At 40.9% G+C, this 16,107-nt stretch overlaps 1 long non-coding RNA gene and 1 pseudogene across 1 annotated transcript in view; both read right to left on the bottom strand.

Moving 5' to 3' along the window:
• Positions 1–5,658: 5,658 nt before the first annotated feature.
• LOC114668236 (zinc finger protein 850-like) overlaps positions 5,659–16,107 on the bottom strand; it is a 103,569-nt pseudogene continuing 93,120 nt past the window's right edge.
• The window catches only part of LOC127527918 (uncharacterized), a 28,451-nt gene continuing 26,022 nt past the window's right edge, over positions 13,679–16,107 (bottom strand). Inside the window, exon 3 of the long non-coding RNA XR_007935096.1 lies at positions 13,679–13,944. This is a non-coding gene — a long non-coding RNA (uncharacterized LOC127527918). The remainder of the gene's footprint in view (positions 13,945–16,107) is intronic.

The raw sequence follows: 16,107 nt of genomic DNA, 5'->3' as shown, positions 1-16,107 counted from the left end.
CTATGGGATGATTTGAAGCAGGCTGTCCATGCTCGGCAGCCATCAAATTTAACTGAACTGGAGAGATTTTGTATGGAAGAATGGTCAGAAATACCTCCATCCAGAATCCAGACACTCATCAAAGGCTATAGGAGGCGTCTAGAGGCTGTTATATTTACACAAGGAGGCTCAACTAAGTATTGATGTCATATCTCTGTTGGGGTGCCCACATTTATGCACCTAATTTTGTTATGATGCATATTGCATATTTTCTGTTAATCCAATAAACTTAATGTCACTGCTGAAATGCTACTGTTTCCATAAGGCATGTCAGATATTAAAAGGAAGTTGCTACTTTGAAAGCTCAGCCAATGAGAAACACAAATCCAAAGAATTAAGAGGGATTCCTAAACATTTTCATATGACTGTATTTATTATTTTAAACTTGGACAAGACTCCTGAGGCCTGTCACTGCCAGTGTAAATGCTTAGTGTAAGCAATCTTTTTTTATTTGTTATAAAGATTATAATACAAAATAATAGAAACCTTCAATACATCAATATATACAGTTAATAAATCAAAATATTCAAAATTAATAAAAAATACTCCACCACTACTTCCCCAGTACACTCCTCGTACTCTGCATACTGTATAAATTCAAAATATTACATTTGACAAACTATATATATTTTTTAAGAAGAAAGTTAATAATTTACATATATAAATGGAGTGCTCCCCCTATGCTGTTAAAATCTTACCAGTTTAAAGTCATCTCGGCCCCCCTGAACGGAGCACAGCACCTGTCCAACACCCCACATTTCACCAGACATTAATCAAGTTTTTGTCTGCTTTTCACTTTGAACAGTAACACTACATTGGTGGCCATGATGTTTTTCTCTTCGTTTCATTTCGTCTTCAGCACTGCTGATTTTGCTTGTCCCAAGTGGAAGTTCCCAAGTGTCCATCTGTTCATATTTTACTATATGGGACTCCAAAAATAATAAAAATAGATTGCACTGAATTCAATTCCTATGCTTAAGAAAACATCCAGAAGATTAAACAGAGACTTCAGTCTGTTGCAATAAATAAAAAGGTGGGAAAAAGTTTTCTCTTTTTGCACAAAATAGGCACGGCTCAGTTGTGGCAGCTATCATTGTATGTAGAAAAGAGTTGATGGCCAAAGCTGGCAGGTCTCCTAGTTTTTTTTCTGCAGTGGAAATGTATAAAATGTCCTCCATGCTGGTCTCATTGATTGTTGAGGTGGCCTGCAATTCCTCCCTCTACCGTGTATCCGGCAAGTCCTTCAACGATTCACAAAATGTCACCTTGATACTCAGTTGTGATTGTAGAATTCAAATTCTTTCTCTAAGAATATGAGCTGGTTTATTTGTACAGTGTAGAAGAAGAATGTTCTCCTCAGCACCATGTATTTTGTGTGTTTAGTAAATTAGAATTTTTATAATAACTATTTTGTAACTTGCCAGTGAGAGATGCTTTGGCTTATGAACTAACAAAAATATGTTATTCCAGGGTTCAGGAGAAATAGTGTCCACATGAATAAAATCTAAGCTGTTTGTTGTTTTCCCTTTCTCAGAGTGAATGTTTCAGGGACAAGGTCACAAGGCTGCAGAAAGTACATGTAGTTTATGCAAAGGCGTCTCTCCTGTGCTTAGCTTTGAGAACACAGATAATGCTTAGCTCAACAGACATATTGTTTAACTTTACTTAGATGATAAGGATGTTTTTTCTGTCTTATTGATCATGAGATGCTGAATTATAAAAAACCCCTCCTAATTTTTTTCAGGGTTCAAATTGAGCTTTGCGGCAATAAGTTATGCTCTTTTGAATCTCTACTTACTGTGACTCCGAATGAATAATAAAGAGAACTAAAGAAATATTATCTGCCTGTTGTCAGTGTGCCTTTTTCGTCCACAACAGTCTGGTACATTTTGCTTCACACTGATGGGGTCACGACTGAAGTTTCTGAGACTGAAGGCTCTTCAGCATACAGGGGACCCCCTCCCCACCACCTAGTCTGTACAGCACCATCTACAGGTAAGCTCAAGCGGACACTCTCACCCGACACCTAAAAGCGCAACAGGCGTATTTTCATTGATCAGGTTTCTGATTTTAAAACCCCTTTTACTGAACAACTTGATCTGATTAATTTGGCAAAGTACAGTAATCCCTCGCTATATCGCGCTTCGCGGCTTCACTCCATCGTGGATTTTATATGTAAGCATATTTAAATATATATCGCGGATTTTTCGCTGCTTCGCGGGATTCTGCGGACAATGGGTCTTTTAATTTCTGGTACATGCTTCCTCAGTTGGTTTGCTCAGTTGATTTCATACAAGGGACGCTATTGGCAGATGGCTGAGAAGCTACCCAACTTACATTTCTCTTTCTCTTGCGCTGACTTTCTCTGATCCTGACGTAGGGGGATTGAGCAGGGGGGCTGTTCGCACACCTAGACGATAAGGACGCTCGTCTAAAAATGCTGAAAGATTATCTTCACGTTGCTATCTTTTATGCAGCTGCTTCCTGAAACGACATGCTGCACGGTGCTTCGCATACTTAAAAGCTCGAAGGGCACGTATTGATTTTTCTCTCTCTCTCTCTCTCTCGCTCTCTCTCCCTGCTCCTGACGGAGGGGGTGTGAGCTGCCGCCTTCAACAGCTTTGTGCCGCGGTGCTTCGCATACTTAAAAGCCAAACAGCCCTATTGATTTGTTTGCTTTTTTCTCTCTCTCTCTCTGACAGTCTCTGCTCCTGACGCACACTCCTTTGAAGAGGAAGATATGTTTGCATTCTTTTAATTGTGAGACGGAACTGTCATCTCTGTCTTGTCATGGAGCACAGTTTAAACTTTTGAAAAAGAGACAAATGTTTGTTTGCAGTGTTTGAATAACGTTCCTGTCTCTCTACAACCTCCTGTGTTTCTGCGCAAATCTGTGACCCAAGCATGACAATATAAAAATAACCATATAAACATATGGTTTCTACTTCGCGGATTTTCTTATTTCGCGGGTGGCTCTGGAACGCAACCCCCGCGATGGAGGAGGGATTACTGTATATCAAGAAAAGCTGTTTATCAACATTTACAATTCCTACCGTACAAAATAATGCAAATGCCAGTTCCCTCCACGGCCATATCTACAGTGTTTTCAGCCTCCAGCTTGCTCATAAAAATCAATGAAACCCTGACCACCTTCATCTACCGGCAAATACAGAATACTGCGTCCCACCCAGAGTAATCCATCCACAAGAAAAAACCTAAAAAGATTTTCTGAACAGTCTTAATAATAAAATCTGGAGGACCAGCACACCTCAGCCTGTGCCAGAACACTGATGATTAACAGCCTGCCTCGACATGAGATTTCCTGTTTAAGGCAGTGTTTCTCAACTACCCAGAGATGTATACAAAAATGGAAATTGATTAGAAGGTATTTATTGAAACAGACTCGTTTATTTGAACTGTTTATGGTTGAAAAATCAGAGTAAGTCAACTATCGTCTCTGTACTATTAGTGTGAATGACCACAAATTCATTCCGCACATAGGGGACGTAATAACGCAGAATACCGGAAGTGTGGAAAAACTGTGAGGAAATAACGGAAGGCAAACGCTGATCTCTAAAATGGTAATCTTTAAAATTGTTGCACCCTTGGTAAATGGAGCGAGGTACGCAATTGATTATATGTTGTTTCATTTATTCAGTTTCTTTGTAAACGGTTTATATTTTTTGTTTAGTTTTCACGGTGTTTGTGACGGAGTAACAACGTTAATAAAGAATGTAAAGCTTGAGACGTGAATAAAGATAAAGGCACCAGTCTGTGACTCTCTGTGTGCCGATTCAATTAAATCAAGGGCTGCTACAATTAGTGCCGTCACTTTGTCATTTCCAGACTCATCTAGACTCGTCTATATAGAGAGACCTGTCCGCCCGTAAGCAAACATCAGAATTCAAGTTACAACTCATCCCCCTCTCCTACCGTGATACGCAACTTCTGTAATCGCTAATATGTCACTTATTGTTTTTAGTATTTGTAATACTCGTAATTTAATTTTTGTTATTACAGAATGGAATAATTTAAAATGTGGAATTATTAAAATCACTAAAAAAATGTCACGAAATTTAATGAAAACCAAAAAAATGTTTGAATTTTACGTATATTTTATCACATGGATTTTAATTTTAAATGTGTCACACGTGTGGCTGTATATTTTGATGATAAAAAAAATATTAGTAATGCCCCAATCAGAATCGAGCATTTCTGCCAACAGTGCATTCCCAAATTAAAATTTAGTGTTGATGGGTGGACCTCAATATAATCAAAAATCTGAATATGTGCATAAAAACTTTAGGGGGGGCACAATATTAAAAAATGGGGCACACCTAACCTGGTTTAAGGTATTTCCACCGGTTTAGTCTGGCTTGCACCTCATCGACCCAGTTAGTCCAATTTTCCTCTGCTGTCCCTTCCTGTTTCAGATACATTCCTAAACATCTAACGACCTTCCTGGTGTACCCTTCTTAACTCCAAATGCACAGGTGAAAGCCAAAGCTTAAACTGACAGAAGACTTCATGATGAAGCAGTCCATCTTGTATGGCACACCTGGGGAACAAAAAACACCAGCTAGCTTGTGACATTCCAACACTTTTTTCCGCACTCGAATAACCAGATGGTTTGATATAATATGTGCTCTGTTCTACGTTGCTGAACATCTCTAGATGTACATAAATACCAAGGAATAAAAGCTGAAACTCTGATCTCATGTTCATCTTTTGATCTCACACACAAATACCTTCAGTGCACAGCAAAAACAAATTCATTGGCCTTGCTGTTCCAATACTTTTGGAGGGGCCTGTAGGTCCCCCTTTTTCAGAATTAGAGTGATTACCATCCTGTGACAGTGGGAGCTCCTTAGTTTTCAGGCTTTTATGAAAACTTCCATTAAAATCGGCACCAATCAGATTCTAGAGGTAGGCCGTGAATCCCAGGCATCTTGCATGTATTGAGGCCATTTAGTGCTACAGTCAGTTCATTCAACTGGCAGGAACTTATGGTAAGTTGTCAAAAAAAGCACAGAAGAATCCTCAGTGGTTTCTGTAGAAAACAGCTGTTGTTAAAAGTGTACAGGCAAGGCACGAATGGCCTCAGGCTCCTCAAACTGTTGTCCTTACCATCTTTTAGACAGTGAATGACTTGACTCGGACTTGTCTTTCTTTCAGGTCCTAATAAAAGTAAACCCGAGAGAAAGCAATTCTTGGGGTGCAGAAATGATGAGTTTCGAAAGGACAGGATGAATGGTCAATTAGCTTAGTCACTTGATTAGTAGTGCCAGATAAAGGATAAAATAATGAAAACATTAATATGGTTTATTTACCATGTCTTAAATAGTATATTTTTCTCAAGAGTGTGACACCATTAAGGACTCATTCATTATTTTTAAATGGAGTTTGCAAATTGTTCTGCATATCTGTATTTTATCTGGGCAATAGGATAAATGTTGATGAACAATTCGGTGAACGATCCTTTTTTTGTATAAATGTTTAATAGTGCACACAGACATCGTGCTGAATGTCCTCACCTTGTCTTGATGTTTTCTGGTGTTCTTACTGTTCTCAGTGGTCCAAACATGTTTTTCACGGTACCAATAGACTGATTTATCAAAGTACTTTAGAATCTTCCTCACCAGCACACATTAAGCTTAAAGCAGAATTTTCCTTGCATCTCTACTACAGATTTTGACTCAATGTATTACTAAATGGCGAGCACACTATGATCTATCGACCAAGTCCATTGAAACTACTTTTTGTATAAAACACACAGACCCCGATCCTATTCACTCATCCTTTGTTGTTGCCATTCTTGTGCCACATCAGTTCATTTCTTTTCAACATTCGAAACTATGAGGTGAAGGGAACCACAGCGTTAAGCTCATCTGTCATTCTGTCCTCTCCCCCCTTTCTTAAACGTGCCTTTGCTTGCCAGTCATCTCAGTTTGATTGTTTCACTGGTTGTGACAGGGAAGGTTGTGTGGTGGGGAATACTTTTTACATTTTCTTGCAATAGAAACAAAAGATCTTTTTAACAGCATTTTTTCCCCCCATGCTAAACAGATAGCTGTATATAATTTGCTCTTGGATGAACTTGGCTAACTTTACTACAGTCATGTGGCAAACCACCACAAACATGTCCATGACTCAATTTGGGTTGTGACCCATAGTTTAAGAAACACTGCTGTAAAGAGTTTATACCTGGTAGAGAGGCATGTTACGAGGCGATGGGTTTTGCTTTGATCAGATTTTAAAAGTCAGAGAGATGTTCCTGTAGTGATTCACTTGGGTGTCACCTGTGGGTGCCGCATTGATTGTAACACATTTATATACTTATCCATATCCCAGTTTTTAAGACAGAAGTTTGGTATGGCGTCTGGACCACTTAGCAGCTGGTCTAAGAGTGGTTTCTCAGGCCACTCCATTTCCTTGGTGTGTTTTCAATGTCTCTTCACTGGAAATTCTTTTCTCGGCTTTGGAGATTATGACGGTGACAAAATTATTTGCCACATTACCAAATAGCAACATGGCTTCTCTCCAGTGTGAATTCTAGTGTGGCTCCGAAGACTCCTCCGGTAACAGAATCATTTGCCACATTCCAAACAGTCCTGTGTGAATTTTTTTGTGTCTTGTAAGAATGCTGTTTTGTGAAAACCGCTTGCCACATTCCGAACAGCAATACGGCTTCTCTCCGGTGTGAATTCTTTTGTGCCTGTGCAGGCCACTCGTCTGACGGAATTGTTTTCCACACTCAGAACAGCAAAATGGCTTCTCTCCGGTGTGAATTCTTTTGTGTTTCTGAAGATAACTCCAGTCACAGAATTGTTTGCCACATTCACTACAGCAATATGGCTTCTCTCCGGTGTGAATTCTGCTGTGGGTACGAAGATTGCTCTTGTGACAGAATTGTCTGCCACATTCCAAACAGCAATAGGGCTTCTCTCCAGTGTGGATTCTTTTGTGTCTGTGCAGACCACCTTTCTGGCTAAATTGTTTTCCACACTCAGAACAGCAAAATGGCTTCTCTCCAGTGTGAATTCTTTTGTGTTTCTGAAGACAACTCCAGTAACTGAATTGTTTGCCACATTCACTACAGCAATATGGTTTCTCTCCGGTGTGTATTCTACTGTGGGTCTGAAGACTGCTCTTGTGGCAGAATTGTCTACCACATTCCAAGCAGCAATAGGGCTTCTCTCCAGTGTGAATTTTTGTGTGTTTTGTAAGAATGCTCTTTTCTGAAAACTGCTTGCCACATTCCAAACAGCAATAGGGCTTCTCTCCAGTGTGAATTCTTTTGTGGGCCTGTAGAACACTGCAGCGATTGAATCGTTTGCCACATTCAGAACAACAGTGAGGTCTGTTTCCTGTACGAAATTTAAAATGAAAAATAAAAAGGTCATGTTCATCTCACTGATTAGATAAATGCTTGTTGAAATTATGAACAACCTTGTAGGATAATAAGCAATCATAAAACTTAAGTTGCCCATAGAAAGAAACCCAACCTATTAAATTTTCCCTTCTGTATTACAACAACTCATCACATGATAACAATGACAAGCCTGTTCAGGCCCGGCCAGTACCTGGGTGGGAGACCATGTAAGAAAACCTTGGGTTGCTGCTGGAAGACATGTTGGTGAGGCCAGCAGGGGGAGCTTACCCTGTGGTCTGAACGTGAATCTCAATGCCCCAGTACAGTGGGACCACCCTTTGGGTGAGACATAAAACTCAGGTCTGACTCTCTGTACTCATTAAAGATCCTTGGGCAACCTTCATATGGATCAGTGAATCTCAATTTCCATGGCCTAGTCATTCAAGCCCCCTGATCATCCCTTATCTCTCACCCCATCACCACCTATTAGCTAAAGAGTGGTGAACATACTGGCACAAAAATGGCTGCCATCACATCATCATCACATCATCCAAGTTGATGCTATACATTGTGGTTGAAGTGGCTCCCCACTCACCAAGAGCTTTGAGTAGTGAGAAGAGTGCTATCTAAATGTAAAGAATTATTAATATTATTGAGTTCAAGGTATATATCTAAATACCTTTTTAATGTTACCACAGAAAAACAGAGGAATTTAGAATATGGTATATTTATGCACAGGAATACAGGAGCTGCAGTGGTCTGGAAAAAAATAAGACGAGAAAAAATAGAATCCTCAGAGTAATTTGTATCTGCTCTGATAAGCAGTGGCAGATGAAACCAGGACTGGTCAGCTTGGGGACACTCTGGTGACATTTATTCTTTCCATTCTATTGTTAATGGATGTATACTCTCATGATTAATTAATGCCAGTCAAATCAAAATGTGCCATCTCACTGCAAATTTCATGACATTTGTGTGTTCATGTTAATGGTACTGTTATGTTAATGTACACATTACTGCTATGTTAATGTAAATGATACCTTTTTAATTATTTCTGTCAAAGCATAAAACTTCAAGCACTCCAAGTCTCTCCTCAGTTAATAAATTGAACTAAAAGAAGGTAAATGAACAAAGCTACTGAACTCTGCCATTAACACAAGTCACTGTAGCACACTCTCTCTGTAGTTGTCATTAATCACAGACTTGTGGCCGACATCTTTTTGGTTCATTTCAGTCACAGCAGCAGATTCTCCTTCTAACATTACATGACAGGCCCATTTCTTGAGCTTCATGCTGTTTGTGTCCTCCAGTGACTCCAAGGTCTGCCACCATGACAGGAATGAACAAGTGCATGGACTGAGCTCCTTTCAGTGTCCTGGTATTATTATTTAGGTCTTGAATTTGGCCTGCTTAGACTCTACACCCCTGTCACCTGCTGAAATGCTGGAGAAGCTCCTCTGGAGCCATTCTGAACAGAGGCTTTCCGTACCCATTTGGGTCTCCTGAATCATCACAGCACTGTGGTGTGGTGATGAGTTGAAAATGCTGGAGAAGCTCCTCTGGAGCCATTCTGAACAGAGGCTTTCCGTACCCATTTGGGTCTCCTGAATCATCACAGCACTGTGGTGTGGTGATGAGTTGACAGTTTAGCACCTCTCTTTACCCAAATGTCTGGAAAATCTGACCTCAGAGTAAAAAACACAACTACAGTCAATCACTTACCACTGTCTCAGGGTATTCAAGTACAAGATATGCTTGTGACAAACTCTCTGATCAAAACCTGGTGTTTGGTACGGACAATGCATGACCAGCAAGGTAATCCAATAACACTTCACCACCCAGGCTAAAATCATTCAGGTCCATCCATCCATGACCATTCAGGTCATTCCTTTCAATTACGTCCATCCATATACGTATCTCTGCCCCTCCAAAATGACTTGACATCTCCCAGTAGGTCTACAGAGCATGTAGATGGTACCCATTTATGTACTGAATCCAAACTCTCTAAAAACGCCTTAAGCTCTAAATAGCATTCACACAAACAAGGGTGAAAGCTCATCTCACCGAAGTTTTAAGTGGAGACTTTCTTATGCACTAAAAGGAACTCACACTATAGGCATCCAACCAAAGTGAGCACCCAGGTGAGGCCTTCAGAGCACCCACACACCCACCTAAGGACTCGGCAGTGAGACAACACAAGACTAAAAGCGAGTTCATGTTTAATTGATTAGTGTGTTTCTGAGCTAATGCTGCGTGCAGAGAGGAGTCCCACTGAATGTCGCAGGTACTCTCAGTCCCTTCCAAGAGCTGGAGCTCCAACTTCTCACTAAAAAAGCAACAACAACAAAAACAACAACTGATTTCTTGCACAAACTAACAAAATGCCTCATTGGGCATGCCTCAATGTCCTATTCAAAAAAGGAGTAATATACACAGACACATCCTACTCCTGCTGATACCCAACTGTCATTACCTTCAACTCTCATGCTCTCTGCCCTGTAAGCACACAGAGTGGCTCCACTTCTCTTTGTCAGACTATGCCAGACTGGACTACATGGACCACCATGCACTCACAGGCCTGGTTGTAGGGGTGAGGCCCAGTAATCCTGTCGCTGGCGATGCTCTTGTTTGATTCAGCTGTGACTGTCATGAGGACAGTTCTGTGTCTGATACCTCCTCTCAGATAAGTTCTTTATGGGTGACCCAGCCAGGAGTACATCTGTCCGATAAATTGATTTCACATCGGTGGGTTTGGGGGGGGGAATCACCCTTTGATACGAGTTATTTTTTCAAATTTTTTTTTCCTTTTCTGTTTTTCAAAATCTGCATACTGGAGAGCAAATGCCTATGTTTGGAAGTGCAGCTCAACATCAACGAGTACATGCATTGCCTGTGGGCAGGTACAACTGTAAATGGTCATAAAACAATAACAACATAGAAAGAAAAATTCTGCCATATGCATAATCCATTTTAATATAATTTCTGGACTGATTATACACATTTTTAATAACTAAAAAAGTATGTGGGAATATGTACATAATTACATGCACAACAAAATATATGTATTTGTAAAATAGTTTGTAAGTAACAAGCTGGTTAAGTTGACAGAGGATTAGCAGATAACCTCAGATCCTTTGAATCATCACATAGGGACTTGGACAGCACACAGGCTTGGGCAGAGATGTGGCAGATGAAATGTAATGTCAGTAAATGTAAAGTATTACACACAAGAAGTAAAAATGTGAGGTCTGAATACACAATGGGAGGTCTGAAAATCGAGAGTACACCTTATGAGAAGGATTTAGGAGTCGTAGTGGACACTAAGCTATTAACTTCACGACAGTGTTCAGAAGACATTAAGAAGGCTAACAGAATGTCAGGTTATATAGCGCCTTGATGTGTGGAGTACAAGTCACAGGAGGTTCTGCTCACAGCTTTATAACACACTGGTGAGGCCTCATCTGAAGTACTGGGAGCAGTTTTGGTCTCCAGACTACAAAATGGACATAGCAGCACTAGAAAAGGTCCAGAGAAGAGCAACTAGGCTGATTCCAGGGCTACAGGAGATGAGTTATGAGGGAAGATTAAAAGAGCTGAGCCTTTACAGTTTAAGCAAAAGAAGATTAAGAGGAGACATCACTGAAGTGTTTAAAATGATGAAGGGAATTAGTCCAGTGGATTGAGACTGTTATTTTAAAATGAGTTCATGAAGAACACAGGGACACAGTTGGAAACTTATTAAGGGTAAATATGGCACAATATTAGGAAGCTCTTCTTTACACAAAGAACCACAGACACTTGGAATAAGCTACCAAGTAGTGTGGTAGACAGTAAGACTTTAGGGACTTTTCAAAACTCGACTTGATGTTATTTTGAAAGAACTAAGTGGATAGCACTGGCGAGCTTTGTTGGGCTGAATGGCCTCTTCTCCTCTAAATTGTTATAAAATACACCCCTGTTCCAAAGTCTACCACTCCACCACATACAAGAGATAAAAATTTAACCACATCGCTAGCACACAAGCATTAACAGTCCCAGTTGAAAGCAGTTATTATAAAAACTTCGCACAAATGTTAATGTTAGGTAAGCTGCAGAAGATGAGCAATCACTAGCTGGCGTAAAGAAGTGAAATGTTTGGCACAGTCCTTATATTAACTATTCGGATGGATTAAAGGGCAGGTTCTTTTTCATGTAATTGTGATGCTACTGCTGAAAAAAGAAAAAACAATTCCTGGAGAGTCTTATGTCAAGTTTAAAACATAAAGTCACTCCTGTGGATCGTCTTTGGCACTGCACAAAAGCAGCACTATAAAAATCAAACCAACTTATCAAATGTAATATGTGCCATGGAGCAGAATAAAGCACTCGCCTTGACTACATACGTGTGGGAGCACTTCATAAAGATCTCCATAAAAATCAACACTTTGTTGACTGTTGGTAACTGGTACAACATCTCACTAGTTGTCTAGTCTGTTAACACAGCGGGCACCTTTGCCATTTGCAGTGATGGGCAAAACTCCACTGTGTAAGAGCTGCTGTGCTGTAAAGTCAGGGTGCTGGTGAGACTTAGTGAAGTGGTTTTGCAGCCTTGCTCTGCTGATTTAGTTACTGTACAGTTGATATGACACTTGATATCACCAATCTCGTTGTTAACGTCTCTGTTCATATATATTTTTGCATGTAGTTTTTTTTTTTCTTCATGACATATGCACATCAAAAGATCCTGTGGGCCCATGTTATGGTAAATGCTCCTTCAAAGTCACTGTTTTTCTATTACTTAATTGACAATAACTGTAACAGTGCTGTTTAAATAAGTAATAATAGCCTCATTCTTTTCATGTATGAACAAGTGAAAGCAAATGAATTTTCACCGGTCACATGCGAAACGAAGCTGACATCAGATTTTAGACTCTTTGATGTGAAGCCTGTAAGGTGGCTTGGTGTGACTTTACCAGTTACTGGGAAGAACGAGGATCGGCACCATTGAGGAGAACATGCAGCACAGAAAGGACAGCAGTGGTCAGCATTACCAGCTCTAAACACCTCTGAACATGACCTGCACCAAAATGCTTTAATAAAACGTTATAAGTTAAGAGTTTTCATGAACCCTAATGGAAAGGTTCTGCACCGTGTGGTTGACATGACAAAACCATTTGATATTTTTGTTCTGATTGTTAGGGTAATCATTCATTATATATTATATATATATATACACATATTTATATATATATCCATCCATCCATCCATTAATTTTCCAACCCGCTGAATCCGAACACAGGGTCACGGGGGTCTGCTGGAGCCAATCCCAGCCAACACAGGGCACAAGGCAGGAACCAATCCCGGGCAGGGTGCCAACCCACCGCAGATAGATATATATATCTATCTATTTCATGACATAAATTAAATAAATTATTATATATTTATTTAGTTTCATTATGTCAGTACATAGTTATCTATTTGGATGCCCTGCTTGGCCATATGCACAGTAAAAGGTCCTGAGAGGCACTCCTTCTGTGTTTCCAACTCCACTTGATTTCTCTTCTTAGAAGAATTAAGTGAACAGGACTGGTGAGCTTTGTTCCAGTATGAAGCTTGTATTTCCACACCTCCCAAAGCTCATGAAGGCAGCGTGAGAGATGCCAACCGGCCCAGTGGGTTTGTTTTTATTCCTCCTAAATTAAAGAGCTCATGGCTGACACCATCTGACTAACAATTGTATGTTATTAGTTTAAGATGACTGTGTGTGTGTGTGTTAATGGGACTGCACTGTTATGAGAAATTAATGTAGAAAGTCAGGGAATTTCAAACAATTCACCGACTTTTAATTACAATTCTACTTTTGTGTAATTTTTACTGAGGACAGGCTTGGAGTGTTTGAACAAATTTACAGCTACAATGCGAGAGCAGCAAGTTGCTAAACTTTACAACATTACAGAGATGAACTCTCAAAGGACATTAAACACACAATGTAACACACCCCTGTAACTGCATTTCAGTGCTTCTCATAAAAAAGTACAAGACCTCCCCTTTCAGGCCCATAATCCCCCAACCCTAAAGCTTTTAAGTTTCACTTACTCTTTTCAGCCTGATTTGTAGGTGATGGCTCATCTTCATGAATTCTAACGGATGAAGGGTCTTCGGTCCTCTTTGTGTCAGGCTGTGACGATTCAGACTTCACCAGGATTGAAGGCTCTGATGATGCACAGGGTCTGCTGTGAGAGGAGACTAACCCGGTCACTGCTCCATCTTCACCCCCACACTCTTCCTTGACATTCTGCACACTTTTACAAATGTGTGTCTCGATGCTGACAGATGTCTCTTCAGCCTCTTCTTTAATGCTCACTAACCCTGTCTCACAGTCCTGCTCCTCCTCCTCCTCCTTAATGCAGAGACTCTCCTGTTGAGGGTGGATGGACTCCCACTCACACTCCTCCTTCTTAATACTTACAGCCATTACTTTTCTGGAATTTATGGCAACCTCACACGTCTCCTTTTAAACATTCGTTTGTAATCATAGCAGCAGCTTTTTCTATCTGTGAAAAAAGAAAAAAAGATTTAATTCAATTAAAACTGGACTATTTAGATCTAGCGACATTTGTATTTCATTTCACAACACCCACTCAGTTAAGGTTTTCATCAAGTCAGGCATTTTAAAACATTAACAGTATCTCATTACTCTTCATATCAAATATTCAGATGTCAAAGGAGTGAAGTGAAGGTCCAACAGACTGGAGGAGAAGACCACCTCACACAGTTGGGGGACAGCAGTATTCACAACTACTTCGTCCTCTTCATCTTTTCCCACTTTTATGAGGGTTGATGTGTTTGATCAGCCATCCCCAAAAAGCTCAGTCCTGCACTTCATCAGTTAAGCTCTTTTCTTTGAGATCTGCTTTTATCGAGCCACTTCAGCTTTGGGCTCCATTGCTTTCTCTTCCCTGTACTTCATTTCTCCTTTCCTCACCTCATCACATGTCCATACCACTTTTCTGTACATTCTTACATCTGTCTCTCCCACTTTTGTTGTACCTCCAATTGTCTCATTACTCGTTTAGTCCTTTTTTGTAACTCTGGACATCCATCTCCACATTCTCATGTGTGCCACATTCAACTTCTTCTTCTGAGCTCCCTTTACTGCCCACCACGTCTCAGCTCCATACATCATTGCTGGTCCTACTACTGCTTTAAAAACCTCACCTTTAACCTTCATCTTAATTCTTCAATCGCCACAATACTCCTGATACCTTCTTCCATGTGTTCCATCCACACTCCACTCTATGGGTTGTTTCTCCATCGAGCTATCACTCCTATATATCCTAGCTATTTAAATGTATCCAATCATATCAATGGCTCTCCCTGCAGGCTAACCTCTGAATCCCGACTTACACCTCATGAATTCTGTTTTCTTCTTGCTTATCTTCTGAAGTCCTTCTCCATTCTAGAAAATTCCCGTTTTCTGGTTTTACACAACACAATGTCATCAGCCAAAAGCACACACTGGGGGGATTTGATCTTTTATCTCATGACTCAACACATCTATCAGATTGAAAAGTTAAGGACTTCAAGAAGATCCCAGGTGCAGACCTCCTCTAACCGGGGTCTTGCCTGTCATCCCAACACAATTCTGGGACTGTGACGATGCGGGTTCGCTCCAGGTTCCCATGCAGCTTCAGGGAGCTCTTGAACCCGACACTGTCGGTAATGTCACCGATGAGCTCAGCAGTGAGGCACAACAAATGGAGCAAGGGGATGGTGTAAAAAAGTGCCAAGTGCTTCTATTTAAAACAACAACAAAATAATCAAAAACAAAGTGTTCAAATAAATAGAGTGCAGTGTCTTATCAATTTCCATAAATAAATAATCCATAAAAACAGTTGTGAAGTGGAGGTTAAAAAAAACAAACAATATATGAATCCTTTAAAACAATGGCTGGAAGCAATCCTTTAAAAACACAAAGCCCGGTGTCTCCTTTTACCTGGCGGCTCCCCTGCTTCTCCGCAACAGGAGAGTCGCCCTACCAGCAGCTGACCTTCTTCCCACACGACTGATCTGGAGGCTTCCCGATCCCTGGCTTCGGTTTAGCACTCTCCAGACCGGGACTTGGCTTCCCCAACGACCAGTATGCTCACGCTGGGGAATTCACCACCCAAGCCTCCCGCTGTCTTACACGGCGAGCCATCCGCCTACACCGGTCACTCCAGCTCCTTGATCGCTCAGCTGGAGCGACCGCTTCCTTCAGCCTCACCGAGTGTCGGCCAAACACACTTCTCGGGGGAACCATGAGCGCTCGCTCGCTCGCTCTCCCCTCATGCACAAGCTTTCTCCTCCAGCTTCCTTTGTTCTTCTTCACTCCCACAACCTCCGTTTCTTTCTTTCTTTCTCTTCCCTACTAGCCGCCTTGCACTTCTATTTATGATGGGGACGTGGTTCAGCTGTGGCAATCAGCGGCTCCTGGGAACAATTATGGAAAGCGGATGACTCCTCACCTGTGCACTTAAGTGAGACTCGCCCGCATCGCAAATCACCCCAGGAACCACTTCAGCCACACACCACCACGCGGCAATTATTTATTTAAAACTGGCCTTTTTGACGTGAGCTGTGGACCCGCTACACCACAATGACCCAAACAGTATGTCTGTGTGTTTAATTCAAGTAGTGAATCCTGCTGACCTTAATGATGGAATCAATCCCGGTCC

Source organism: Erpetoichthys calabaricus, chromosome 1 (assembly GCF_900747795.2).
Source record: "Erpetoichthys calabaricus chromosome 1, fErpCal1.3, whole genome shotgun sequence".
Taxonomy (NCBI): domain Eukaryota; kingdom Metazoa; phylum Chordata; class Cladistia; order Polypteriformes; family Polypteridae; genus Erpetoichthys; species Erpetoichthys calabaricus.
This window is presented reverse-complemented; position numbering and strand designations above follow the sequence as displayed.